Consider the following 12,515-nt stretch of genomic DNA (forward strand, 5'->3'; position numbering starts at 1 on the left):
CCCTAGATCAGAAGTACTGCACTATAGATATAGCGTACCGGCAGCCTTGGCTGGGGTCGCATACGATTTATCGTATGCAAAAGGAATGCAGTGCATATGATGTATCATATGCGATCCTGCCACCTGGAAGTTGCTGGGCGGTTCAAGAGTGATCATATGCGACTTCTCCCCTCTGAGAAGAAGTCACAAGTGTATGGCCACTTTAACTCTTGTTGCTCCCTCAAACCCCCTTGTTATCCAGCTTCTAATGCAGCTGACACCATGTGGAGTAGAGAGCCGTCAGTACATCTGTGTGGGTCGTTCGAATTTGGTGGTATGGTTTGAGTGTAGTGTAGGTAGCACCTCATTGGACAAGAACCACATCCAATCATGAGCCACAGACACTGCACCAGACCCCACTTCGATGTCCACCACTGCTCTTCCCTCTCTCCTACCAATGCAACTATATTAGTAGCGCTTTACAGGCAGTGCTATTTTTGTAGGAAAGTAGGTTCAGGAACTGTGGGCAGGGCAGAGGTGAGCAGTGATGTGGGTGGAGCTACCAATGGGGCGAGGTATCAATTGGTACATATTTTTTTTTTAAACACATGGGGGGATATTCAGCTGTTTGAAGTCGGTTGGGTGTCTGTTTTTTCCTGTCTATTAGATAGGAAAAAAAAGACACGCAGCTGACTTTTCAAACAATTGAATATCCCCCATAATGCCATAAGTACTGCCATATATACACATAATGCTACCAGTAGTGCCAGATACACATAATGCCCCCAGTAGTGCCAGTTACACAATGACCCCAGCAATGCCAGTTACACTAGTACTATTTTTTGGGAAAAATAGGTTTAGAAACTACGGGTTCTGGGGGTGGAGCTATTAAAAAAGATTTAGATAGACAGATAATAGATAGTTTTTAGAAAAGAAGACACTCAATATGGAATTTAAAATAAAACGATAGAAAGACAGACAGACAGACAGATTATAGAAAAGAAGACACTCAAAATGGAATTTAAAATACAACTTATCTTATGGAAAATACATTTTGGCCCAGGACAGGTTCAGGAACCCAGTTACTGATGATGTCATATTTACTAAGAGGTTCAGAAACTCAGTTCCTGCTGAACAATAGCGCTGTTACAAGTAACAGTCAGACATATTTAAATCAGGGGGCAATAGCAGTACTAGATCCTGGTATGGTAAGACAAGATAGCCCTTATTTTTTACATGAAAAAATAAAAAATAAAAATCCCATTTTGCTACATATAAATGGTTAAGGCTCATATTTGCACCTGGAAGCATTGTGTAATGCGATGGGGAAACAGTATAGAGACAGATTATCCTACAAATTAGAGCACCATGCACATGAATATAAATAGATGCATGTGCATCTGAATATTTCAATACAATCTCAAGCAATGTTGAATCTCATTCTTAAACAGCTCCCCCCCTTCCCCCCCATCTCTGATTAGAGATTGCTCTGGCGTCTCTACGTTTTCTGTGCTGACTGCTATCAGAGAGGAGAACAGGTGGGGATCTCGACAAGCACACTGTAAGTGTTGGACAATGACAGGCGGGTGTGGTTCATTTTATCGACAGTATCTAGGTCGACAATGTTTAGGTCGACCACTATAGGTCGACAGTCACTAGGTCGACATGGATGGAAGGTCGACAGGATTTATAGGTCGACATGTGCTAGGTCGACAGGTCTAAAGGTCGACATGAGGAATTTTTTTTTTTTGTGTGTCGTTTTCTTCGTAGAGTGACCGGGATCCCAAATTAGTGCACCGCGTCCCCTCGCATGGCTCGCTTCGCTCGCCATGCTTCGGGCATGGTGCCTTCGCTCCGCTGCCGCTTCGCTCGGCACACTTTACCGTTCCAATAGTAGTCCACGTGGATCGTTAAGTATGAAAAAAAAAATGTGAAAAACTCATGTCGACCTTTAGACCTGTCGACCTAGCACATGTCGACCTAGAAACTCTGTCGACCTTCCATCCATGTCGACCTAGTGACTGTCGACCTATAGTGGTCGACCTAAACATTGTCGACCTAGACACTGTCGATCTTCAGACCGGATCCCTGACAGGCAACAGCCCACTTTTCTCATGAAAATCGCTAATGGGTCCTATACAAAAGCAGAGGGACGTAGACCAGCAGATGAGCTACAGACAGAATCGCAAAAACAGAGCAAACAGGAAAATACATTTTACAGACACAGTGTAAACACTTTTAATTAAAATGTCTTTTACCAGTAATTGCATTCATCTCAATTAAAACCCTTCCGAAGTGGTTCGGTTGTGTCTAAATCTGCATCGTTCCCCAACTGATTACAGTCCCACAGGAAATAAAGCTATTCCATACACACAATAATAAAGTAACAGCTTGTATTAAGACAAAATGAATAATTCTCTCCCCCCCCCCCAAAAAAAAGCCACGTGGGATTACCACCGTGGGATGGATTAGCAAGGATTAATGTCACACTGCGAGTAAGTGGCGCGTTATCACTGGTGACAGATACACACAACTGTTATTCCGAGCTGTTCACAAAATACACCTTAAACTGAATCCTCTGTAACTCTTATGTACTGTAATCTCAGCGTGTGTTCATTGCCAGGTGGATGAATATACGTCTCGCTGTCACTTTTCACAACTCTAGGAATAATAAAAAAGGGGGTCTAATTATTAAAGGTAGAAGAACTACGAAGTGATCAGAGACAACCGTTTTCATCCGATTTAGGGACTGTTCTTCTTTATCAATCTCCGCAGCTGGTGGCAGTGGCGTAAGTTCGTCACAGTCGCCCGGAGGCAAGATAAATATTGGTGCAAAATTATATACTGTATTTATACATTTAATTGTCTTTTATTTTAAATGACACATTTCTTAGCAGTCATACCCAGGATTAGAACCCATGGCCTGTTGCACTGACAGCAGACACTTTACTGATGGAGCTATTTGCTCCTGTAGAGGAAGTATGAGAATTCTAACTATATGAAGTTACGTGTAATTGTCAGAGAAGTATCTTCATATAGTTAAAATTCTCATATTTCCTATACAGGAGCAACAGCTTCATCAGTAAGGTGTCTGCTTCCAGTGTAATAGGTTGTGATTTCTAATCCTGGGTGTGATACTTGTAAAATGCAGTGCCAGATTAAGGTCCATATGGGCCTGGAGCTGAAATTTAGGAAGGGCCTATTGTGTGCCTCGGCAGGAGGTGTGACTAGTGATGTGGGGGTGTGATCAGTGTGGTGTGGGTGTGGTCTAAATAGGGGGTGTGGCCTATGCCATGTGAGTGACACAGTCACCACTTACTGACAGACAGTACTTACTGACACACACACAAACACAAAGCTTACTGACACAATCACCACTTACTGACAGACACTATTTACTAACACACACACTCACAACACAAAACTTACCGACACAGACACTTACTGATAGGTATTACTGCAGTGACTGACACACACGCACAACACAGATAAACTTACTGACACAGACATTACTTACTGACACACACACAACACAATACTTATACCGCTCTCCCATCACAATGCCGGGTCCCACCTGGGAATTGGAAATGGGTCCATTCCTGGGTGGGACCCGGCATTTGACCCTACACACCGCCAACCCGACCCGGCAATTTGCCGGTTCGGGTTGCCATCTGTGGGTGGAGATGGAGTCGGCATCAGGTGCAGAGGCGGTGCTGGGAGATGAGATCATCCCTATGCAGTGAACGGGTCCCGGGTTGCATCGACCTGGGTGACCCGTTCACACTGCACCGGACCTGGTATTTAACCCGAGAATAACCCTTCTTTATTCCCGGGTTGAATTACTGGGTCAGGCAATCCAGAATTCGCCCATGACCCCTTTCACAACACACATCGGAACGTGTCGACCCAGCAATATACCCAGTCTATACCAGGTTATTTTTGCGGTGTGAAAGGGGTATTACTGACACAGACACCCACCACTTACTGACAGACACTACTTACTGACACACACACACATACAGTATAAAACCTACTGACAAACACTACTTACTGACACACACAAAACTTACTGACACAGACACCATGCAAAATGTACTGACACAAACACTACTTACTGACAGACACTTCTTACTGACACCTGTGGTGCACACAGCATTTTTTTCTCAGTGGTACTGTGCCTGCGTGCCGTGGGCGTGGTCACATGTCATTAAGGGATGTAACCATGTGACACTAGGTGAAGTGGTTATATATTATGTGAATCCATGGCACAGACACCCCCTGTCCCTGCGGACTACAGAGACAAGGACAGCAGGATGTGACACTTGTTATAGAATAAAAAATATTATATATAAGATGCGTACCCAGCACTCATCCTGTTATGATGTGAATATTTGCTCCAGTGCCCTCCTTCGGTTTTTCAAGCTGTGGACAGAGTACAATGAGGCAGCACTCCCGAGTCTTGCTGGTGCAGTAAGATTTATTTAGTAAGATTCTGGATCAATATATCTTACTGCACCAGCAAAACTTGGTAGTGCCGCCTCATTGTACTTGTGGGGAGGGGTCCCGACCATTAGAGTTACTCACCGGGGTGTAGTATGAGATGCCGGCGACCGGGTCCCCGGCAGCAGCCAGCATACCGGCGCCAGGATCCCGACTGCCGGCTTCCCGTCAGCAAAGTGAGCGCAAATGAGCCCTTTGCAGGCTCAGTGGCGCGCGTAAGCGCCAAGCTATCCTCCCTCCAGGGGGTTCGTGGACCCCCAAAAGGGAGAAAAGGTGTCGGTATGCCGGTTGTCGGGATTCCGGCGCCGGTATACTGTGCGCTGGGATCCCAACTGGTATACTGAATACCACCCACACACCGGTGGCCCGGCACCCCATCATCACTTTTTCTCTGCCAGTCTGCCAGGTGTGGGAGGGTGATGACATCACCTTCATGCTCCCAGCAGTCCTTTTCCTGGAAAAGGAAGAAGGTGCTGGCGGCGCCTCCGAGCAAGATCTAGGAGCTTGGTGGTGGTGTTTTACAGTGTGGCGGGGGTATGGCGTACTGGCGGACACATTCTTAATGGTACGCCATACCGGAGCGTACTGCCACACTTGCAGGACTAACACACACACACAACGCAAAACATATTGACACACACGACACAACACAAAACTTACAGACACACACACACACACAAAATGCAAAACTTACTGACACAATGCAAAACTTACTGACACTACTTACTGACACACACACACACACACAAACGCAAAACCTACTGACACTGACACTACTTACTGACAGACACTACTTACTTAGCGACACCCTTCCCCCCCCCCCCCCCCCTCCCCCTTCAAAACTTACTGACATAGACACCACTTACATAGGAGACCTCAGGGTCTGGTGTGGGCTGCTACTCACATGGTTTGCATGCCCCCTCAGCTCTGACATCCAGGGACCCAGCTCTCCTAAAAGACAGCAGCTTCCTGTCAAGACCCTTCCCCTCTTTCAATGTTATTGTTGGGAAGCTGCAGCAGGAAAGGTATGCTGCAGCAAAAACATTTAGGTTTTGATGGACAAGGGGCCGCAGCTTCTGATGGGTTCGGGGGCAGAGCCTCGGAGATATCTCCGAGGCTCCGCCCCCATGCCCATCCGAAGCCCCGCCCCCTCGCCCATCAAAATATAATTGCTTTTGCTGCAGCATACCTTTCCTGCTGCAGCTTTCCAACAATAACATGCCTCATGAAAGAGGGGCAGGGTCTTGACAGGAGGCTGCTGTCTCGTAACTATTTACGTGGCTCCGCCCCCTTGCCCGTCCGAAGTCCCGCCCCCTTGCCCGTCCGAAGTCCCGCCCCCTCGCCCATCAAAACATAATTGCTTTTGCTGCAGCATACCTTTCCTGCTGCAGCTTTCCAACAATAACATGCCTCATGAAAGAGGGGCAGGGTCTTGACAGGAGGTTGCTGTCTCGTAACTATTTACGTGGCTCCGCCCCCTTGCCCGTCCGAAGTCCCGCCCCCTTGCCCGTCCGAAGCCCCGCCCCTTGCAACACAAAGCGGTCAGGACACAGGCTGACCAGTTTGGGGTAGAGGTGAATGGGCAGCCAGAGGTGAGTGAGATGATGTATGTTCTGACAGGAAATATTTTTTTTCCAGGCAGCACTGGCTACTGCCTGCACTGCAGGGAGGTCTGTGGGCCTATTTTCAATGGGGGGCTTGGAGCTGCAGCTCCATCCGCCCCATTGTTAATCCGGCCATGGTAAAATGTGTATATTCAGTATAATAAAGAGGGTGTGACTTGTAAGGTGCAGGGACCAGTGAGGAAGTCGGCCACTGAAAAGACAGCGACAGCTATCAATTAACTTAATTCAATGGTGTCACAGAATGGGAGGAGAGGTGCCCCCCTTCAGAGCAGGAGCCCGGCGGCAGATGACTCCATTTCCTCCCAGAGTTCTGCCTCTGGCTGGTGGCATCCGTAGTGAGGGGATTATAGTCAGAGGGGCAGTAATAATGTCAGCACTATAATGTCCTATGTAGATCAAATGTCCTGAAAGAAGTCCTATGAGAAGTAAGTAATAAGCCTTTATCAGATAACTATGGCTTATAGTACAGTACATAACTGGGGGATGCGGTTACGTGACCGGCGCACGGGATTCCGGCGGTCAGCCTAAGGACACCACACAATGCCGCCAGCCACAATACCGACTAACGGGCTATTCCCACTCGTGGGTGTCCACGACACCCATAGAGTGAGACTAGAGCCTGTGGTGAGCGCAGCAAGTCCGCAAGGGGCTTCATTGCGCTCTCCCCACTGACGTGCGGTGGGGTGAGGCAGACAGAGCCGGATTAAGGCTGGGACTCTGAGGGTAAGTACCCCGGGCCCCCCATCTGAAAGGGCCCCCTGCCACCCGCTGCAGATCAGAGACTCTATTACCGATCCGCAGCGTGTTGCTGTATTCCCCACTGACAGCCCTCATACTACTCACACTCTCTTAGCCGCCGGCGCTGATCCTGCCTAGACTAGTAATCCATGGGAACTCGGCACCCGATGTGCCGCACGCAGCCTCCTCCTGTACCCTCTGGACCTGTACCCGCCGTGCGCTTTCGGCTCCTGTACCTGCCGTTTATGAGGAGTGTCAAGAGACACAAACACTCTTCTGGTCCTCGGGTGCCAGCCAGTGGGGCAAACCTGCTGTGAGGTATTTGCTACATAAATGTGATGCCGGGAGGGGGGGCGTGCGATATTGTCAGGAATACTTCATTATTTAGATTAGTTTGAATAAGAAAGTATGATTGTTTGAGTATAGTACGTAACATCATGTTTACATAATATATATATTTTTCTTTCCTGAAACAAATATTTTGTCCCTGTATCTCCCCCTCAGTGTTCCTGACCTCATCCTGTAATTCCCCCACAGTGCCCTCACCCTCCCTGTATCTCCCCCTCAGCGCCCTTACCCTCACCCTCCCTGTATCTCCCCTTCAGAGCCCTCACCCTCCGTGTATCTCCCCCTCAGCGCCCTTACCCTCACCCTCCCTGTATCTCCCCTTCAGAGCCCTCACCCTCCCTGTATCTCCCCCTCAGTGTTCCTGACCTCATCCTGTAATTCCCCCACAGTGCCCTCACCCTCCCTGTATCTCCCCCACAGTGCCCTCACCCTCCCTGTATCTCCCCTTCAGAGCCCTCACCCTCCCTGTATCTCCCCCTCAGCGCCCTTACCCTCACCCTCCCTGTATCTCCCCCTCAGCGCCCTTACCCTCACCCTCCCTGTATCTCCCCCTCAGAGCCCTCACCCTCCCTGTATCTCCCCTTCAGCGCCCCTACCCTCACCCTCACTGTATCTCCCCCTCAGCGCCCTTACCCTCACCCTCCCTGTATCTCCCCCTCAGAGCCCTCACCCTCCCTGTATCTCCCCCTCAGCGCCCTTACCCTCACCCTCCCTGTATCTCCCCCTCAGAGCCCTCACCCTCCCTGTATCTCCCCCTCAGCGCCCTTACCCTCACCCTCCCTGTATCTCCCCTTCAGAGCCCTCACCCTCCCTGTATCTCCCCCTCAGTGTTCCTGACCTCATCCTGTAATTCCCCCACAGTGCCCTCACCCTCCCTGTATCTCCCCCACAGTGCCCTCACCCTCCCTGTATCTCCCCTTCAGAGCCCTCACCCTCCCTGTATCTCCCCCTCAGCGCCCTTACCCTCACCCTCCCTGTATCTCCCCCTCAGCGCCCTTACCCTCACCCTCCCTGTATCTCCCCCTCAGAGCCCTCACCCTCCCTGTATCTTCCCCTCAGCGCTCCTACCCTCACCCTCGCTGTATCTCCCCCTCAGCACCCCTACCCTCACCCTCGCTGTATCTTCCCCTCAGCGCCCTTACCCTCACCCTCCCTGTATCTCCCCCTCAGTGTTCCTGACCTCATCCTGTAATTCCCCCACAGTGCCCTCACCCTCCCTGTATCTCCCCCTCAGCGCCCTTACCCTCACCCTCCCTGTATCTCCCCTTCAGAGCCCTCACCCTCCCTGTATCTCCCCCTCAGCGCCCTTACCCTCACCCTCCCTGTATCTCCCGCTCAGCGCTCTTACCCTCACCCTCCCTGTATCTTCCCCTCAGCGCCCCTACCCTCACCCTCGCTGTATCTCCCCCTCAGCACCCCTACCCTCATCCTCGCTGTATCTCCCCCTTAGCACCCCTACCCTCACCCTCGCTGTATCTTCCCCTCAGCGCCCTTACCCTCACCCTCCCTGTATCCCCCCCTCAGTGTTCCTAACCTCATCCTGTAATTCCCCCACAGTGCCCTCACCCTCCCTGTATCTCCCCCTCAGCGCCCTTACCCTCACCCTCCCTGTATCTCCCCTTCAGAACCCTCACCCTCCCTGTATCTCCCCCTCAGCGCCCTTACCCTCACCCTCCCTGTATCTCCCGCTCAGCGCTCTTACCCTCACCCTCCCTGTATCTTCCCCTTCAGCGCCCCTACCCTCACCCTCGCTGTATCTCCCTCTCAGCACCCCTACCCTCATCCTCGCTGTATCTCCCCCTCAGCACCCCTACCCTCACCCTCACTGTATCTTCCCCTCAGCGCCCTTACCCTCACCCTCCCTGTATCTCCCCCTCAGTGTTCCTGACCTCATCCTGTAATTCCCCCACAGTGCCCTCACCCTCCCTGTATCTCCCCTCAGCGCCCATACCCTCACCCTCGCTGTATCTCCCCTTCAGCGCCCCTACCCTCACCCTCACTGTATCTCCCCCTCAGCGCCCTTACCCTCACCCTCCCTGTATCTCCCCCTCAGAGCCCTCACCCTCCCTGTATCTCCCCCTCAGCGCCCTTACCCTCACCCTCCCTGTATCTCCCCCTCAGAGCCCTCACCCTCCCTGTATCTCCCCCTCAGCGCCCCTACCCTCACCCTCGCTGTATCTCCCCCTCAGCGCCCTTACCCTCACCCTCCCTGTATCTCACCCTCAGCGCCCTTACCCTCACCCTCCCTGTATCTCCCTCTCAGAGCCCTCACCCTCCCTGTATCTCCCCCTCAGCGCCCTTACCCTCACCCTCCCTGTATCTCCCCCTCAGCGCCCTTACCCTCACCCTCCCTGTATCTCTCCCTCAGAGCCCTCACCCTCCCTGTATCTCCCCCTCAGCGCCCCTACCCTCACCCTCGCTGTATCTCCCCCTCAGCGCCCTTAACCTCACCCTCCCTGTATCTCCCCCTCAGCGCCCCTACCCTCACCCTCCCTGTATCTCCCCTTCAGCGCCCCTACCCTCACCCTCGCTGTATCTCCCCTTCAGCGCCCCTACCCTCACCCTCACTGTATCTCCCCCTCAGCGCCCTTACCCTCACCCTCCCTGTATCTCCCCCTCAGAGCCCTCATCCTCCCTGTATCTCCCCCTCAGCGCCCTTACCCTCACCCTCCCTGTATCTCCCCCTCAGAGCCCTCATCCTCCCTGTATCTCCCCCTGAGCGCCCTTACCCTCACCCTCCCTGTATCTCCCCCTCAGCGCCCTTACCCTCACCCTCCCTGTATCTCCCCCTCAGAACCCTTACGCTCACCCTCCCTGTATCTCCCCCTCAGCGCCTTTACCCTCACCCTCCCTGTATCTCCCCCTCAGTGTTCCTGACCTCACCCTGTAATTCCCCCACAGTGCCCTCACCCTCCCTGTATCTCCCCCTCAGCGCCCCTACCCTCACCCTCGCTGTATCTCCCCCTCAGCGCCCTTACCCTCACCCTCACCCTCCCTGTATCTCCCCCTCAGCGCCCCTACCCTCACCCTCGCTGTATCTCCCCTTCAGCGCCCCTACCCTCACCCTCACTGTATCTCCCCTTCAGCGCCCTTACCCTCACCCTCGCTGTATCTTCCCCTCAGCACCCCTACCCTCACCCTCCCTGTATCTCCCCCTCAGTGTTCCTGACCTCATCCTGTAATTCCCCCACAGTGCCCTCACCCTCCCTGTAACTCCCCCTCAGCGCCCTTACCCTCACCCTCGCTGTATCTCCCCTTCAGAGCCCTCACCCTCCCTGTATCTCCCCCTCAGCGCCCTTACCCTCACCCTCCCTGTATCTCCCCCTCAGCGCCCTTACCCTCACCCTCCCTGTATCTCCCCCTCAGAGCCCTCACCCTCCCTGTATCTTCCCCTCAGCGCCCCTACCCTCACCCTCGCTGTATCTCCCCCTCAGCACCCCTACCCTCACCCTCGCTGTATCTTCCCCTCAGCGCCCTTACCCTCACCCTCCCTGTATCTCCCCCTCAGTGTTCCTGACCTCATCCTGTAATTCCCCCACAGTGCCCTCACCCTCCCTGTATCTCCCCCTCAGCGCCCTTACCCTCACCCTCCCTGTATCTCCCCCTCAGCGCCCCTACCCTCACCCTCCCTGTATCTTCCCCTCAGCGCCCCTACCCTCATCCTCGCTGTATCTCCCCCTCAGCACCCCTACCCTCATCCTCGCTGTATCTCCCCCTCAGCACCCCTACCCTCACCCTCACTGTATCGTCCCCATAGCGCCCTTACCCTCACCCTCCCTGTATCTCCCCCTCAGTGTTCCTGACCTCATCCTGTAATTCCCCCACAGTGCCCTCACCCTCCCTGTATCTCCCCCTTAGCGCCCTTACCCTCACCCTCGCTGTATCTCCCCCTCAGCGCCCTTACCCTCACCCTACCTGTATCTCCCCTCAGCGCCCCTACCCTCACCCTCACTGTATCTCCCCTTCAGCGCCCCTACCCTCACCCTCACTGTATCTCCCCCTCAGCGCCCTTACCCTCACCCTCCCTGTATCTCCCCCTCAGAGCCGTCACCCTCCCTGTATCTCCCCCTCAGCGCCCTTACCCTCACCCTCCCTGTATCTCCCCCTCAGCGCCCTTACCATCACCCTCCCTGTATCTCCCCCTCAGAGCCCTCACCCTCCCTGTATCTCCCCCTCAGCTCCCCTACCCTCACCCTCGCTGTATCTCCCCCTCAGCGCCCTTACCCTCACCCTCCCTGTATCTCCCCCTCAGCGCCCTTACCCTCACCCTCCCTGTATCTCTCCCTCAGAGCCCTCACCCTCCCTGTATCTCCCCCTCAGCGCCCTTACCCTCACCCTCCCTGTATCTCCCCCTCAGCGCCCTTACCCTCACCCTCCCTGTATCTCTCCCTCAGAGCCCTCACCCTCCCTGTATCTCCCCTTCAGCGCCCCTACCCTCACCCTCGCTGTATCTCCCCTTCAGCGCCCCTACCCTCACCCTCACTGTATCTCCCCCTCAGCGCCCTTACCCTCACCCTCCCTGTATCTCCCCCTCAGAGCCCTCACCCTCCCTGTATCTCCCCCTCAGCGCCCTTACCCTCACCCTCCCTGTATCTCCCCCTCAGAGCCCTCACCCTCCCTGTATCTCCCCCTCAGCGCCCTTACCCTCACCCTCCCTGTATCTCCCCTTCAGAGCCCTCACCCTCCCTGTATCTCCCCCTCAGTGTTCCTGACCTCATCCTGTAATTCCCCCACAGTGCCCTCACCCTCCCTGTATCTCCCCCACAGTGCCCTCACCCTCCCTGTATCTCCCCTTCAGAGCCCTCACCCTCCCTGTATCTCCCCCTCAGCGCCCTTACCCTCACCCTCCCTGTATCTCCCCCTCAGCGCCCTTACCCTCACCCTCCCTGTATCTCCCCCTCAGAGCCCTCACCCTCCCTGTATCTTCCCCTCAGCGCTCCTACCCTCACCCTCGCTGTATCTCCCCCTCAGCACCCCTACCCTCACCCTCGCTGTATCTTCCCCTCAGCGCCCTTACCCTCACCCTCCCTGTATCTCCCCCTCAGTGTTCCTGACCTCATCCTGTAATTCCCCCACAGTGCCCTCACCCTCCCTGTATCTCCCCCTCAGCGCCCTTACCCTCACCCTCCCTGTATCTCCCCTTCAGAGCCCTCACCCTCCCTGTATCTCCCCCTCAGCGCCCTTACCCTCACCCTCCCTGTATCTCCCGCTCAGCGCTCTTACCCTCACCCTCCCTGTATCTTCCCCTCAGCGCCCCTACCCTCACCCTCGCTGTATCTCCCCCTCAGCACCCCTACCCTCATCCTCGCTGTATCTCCCCCTTAG

General features: G+C 53.9%; 1 protein-coding gene across 3 annotated transcripts in view; it reads right to left on the minus strand.

Annotated features, from left to right (window-relative positions):
* The window catches only part of RGS11 (regulator of G protein signaling 11), a 350,999-nt gene that overhangs the window by 309,406 nt on the left and 29,078 nt on the right, over positions 1-12,515 (minus strand). Inside the window, exon 1 of one of the 3 annotated variants that reach the window (XM_063934815.1) lies at positions 5,346-5,554. The exons of the other annotated variants lie outside the window; for them this stretch is intronic. The gene's annotated coding sequence lies outside the window, so the exon portion shown is untranslated. Of the gene's footprint in view, positions 1-5,345; positions 5,555-12,515 lie in introns of those variants that run through there. 3 annotated transcript variants of the gene reach the window in all.

The sequence above is a fragment of the Pseudophryne corroboree genome, chromosome 7, assembly GCF_028390025.1.
Source record: "Pseudophryne corroboree isolate aPseCor3 chromosome 7, aPseCor3.hap2, whole genome shotgun sequence".
Taxonomy (NCBI): Eukaryota; Metazoa; Chordata; class Amphibia; order Anura; family Myobatrachidae; genus Pseudophryne; species Pseudophryne corroboree.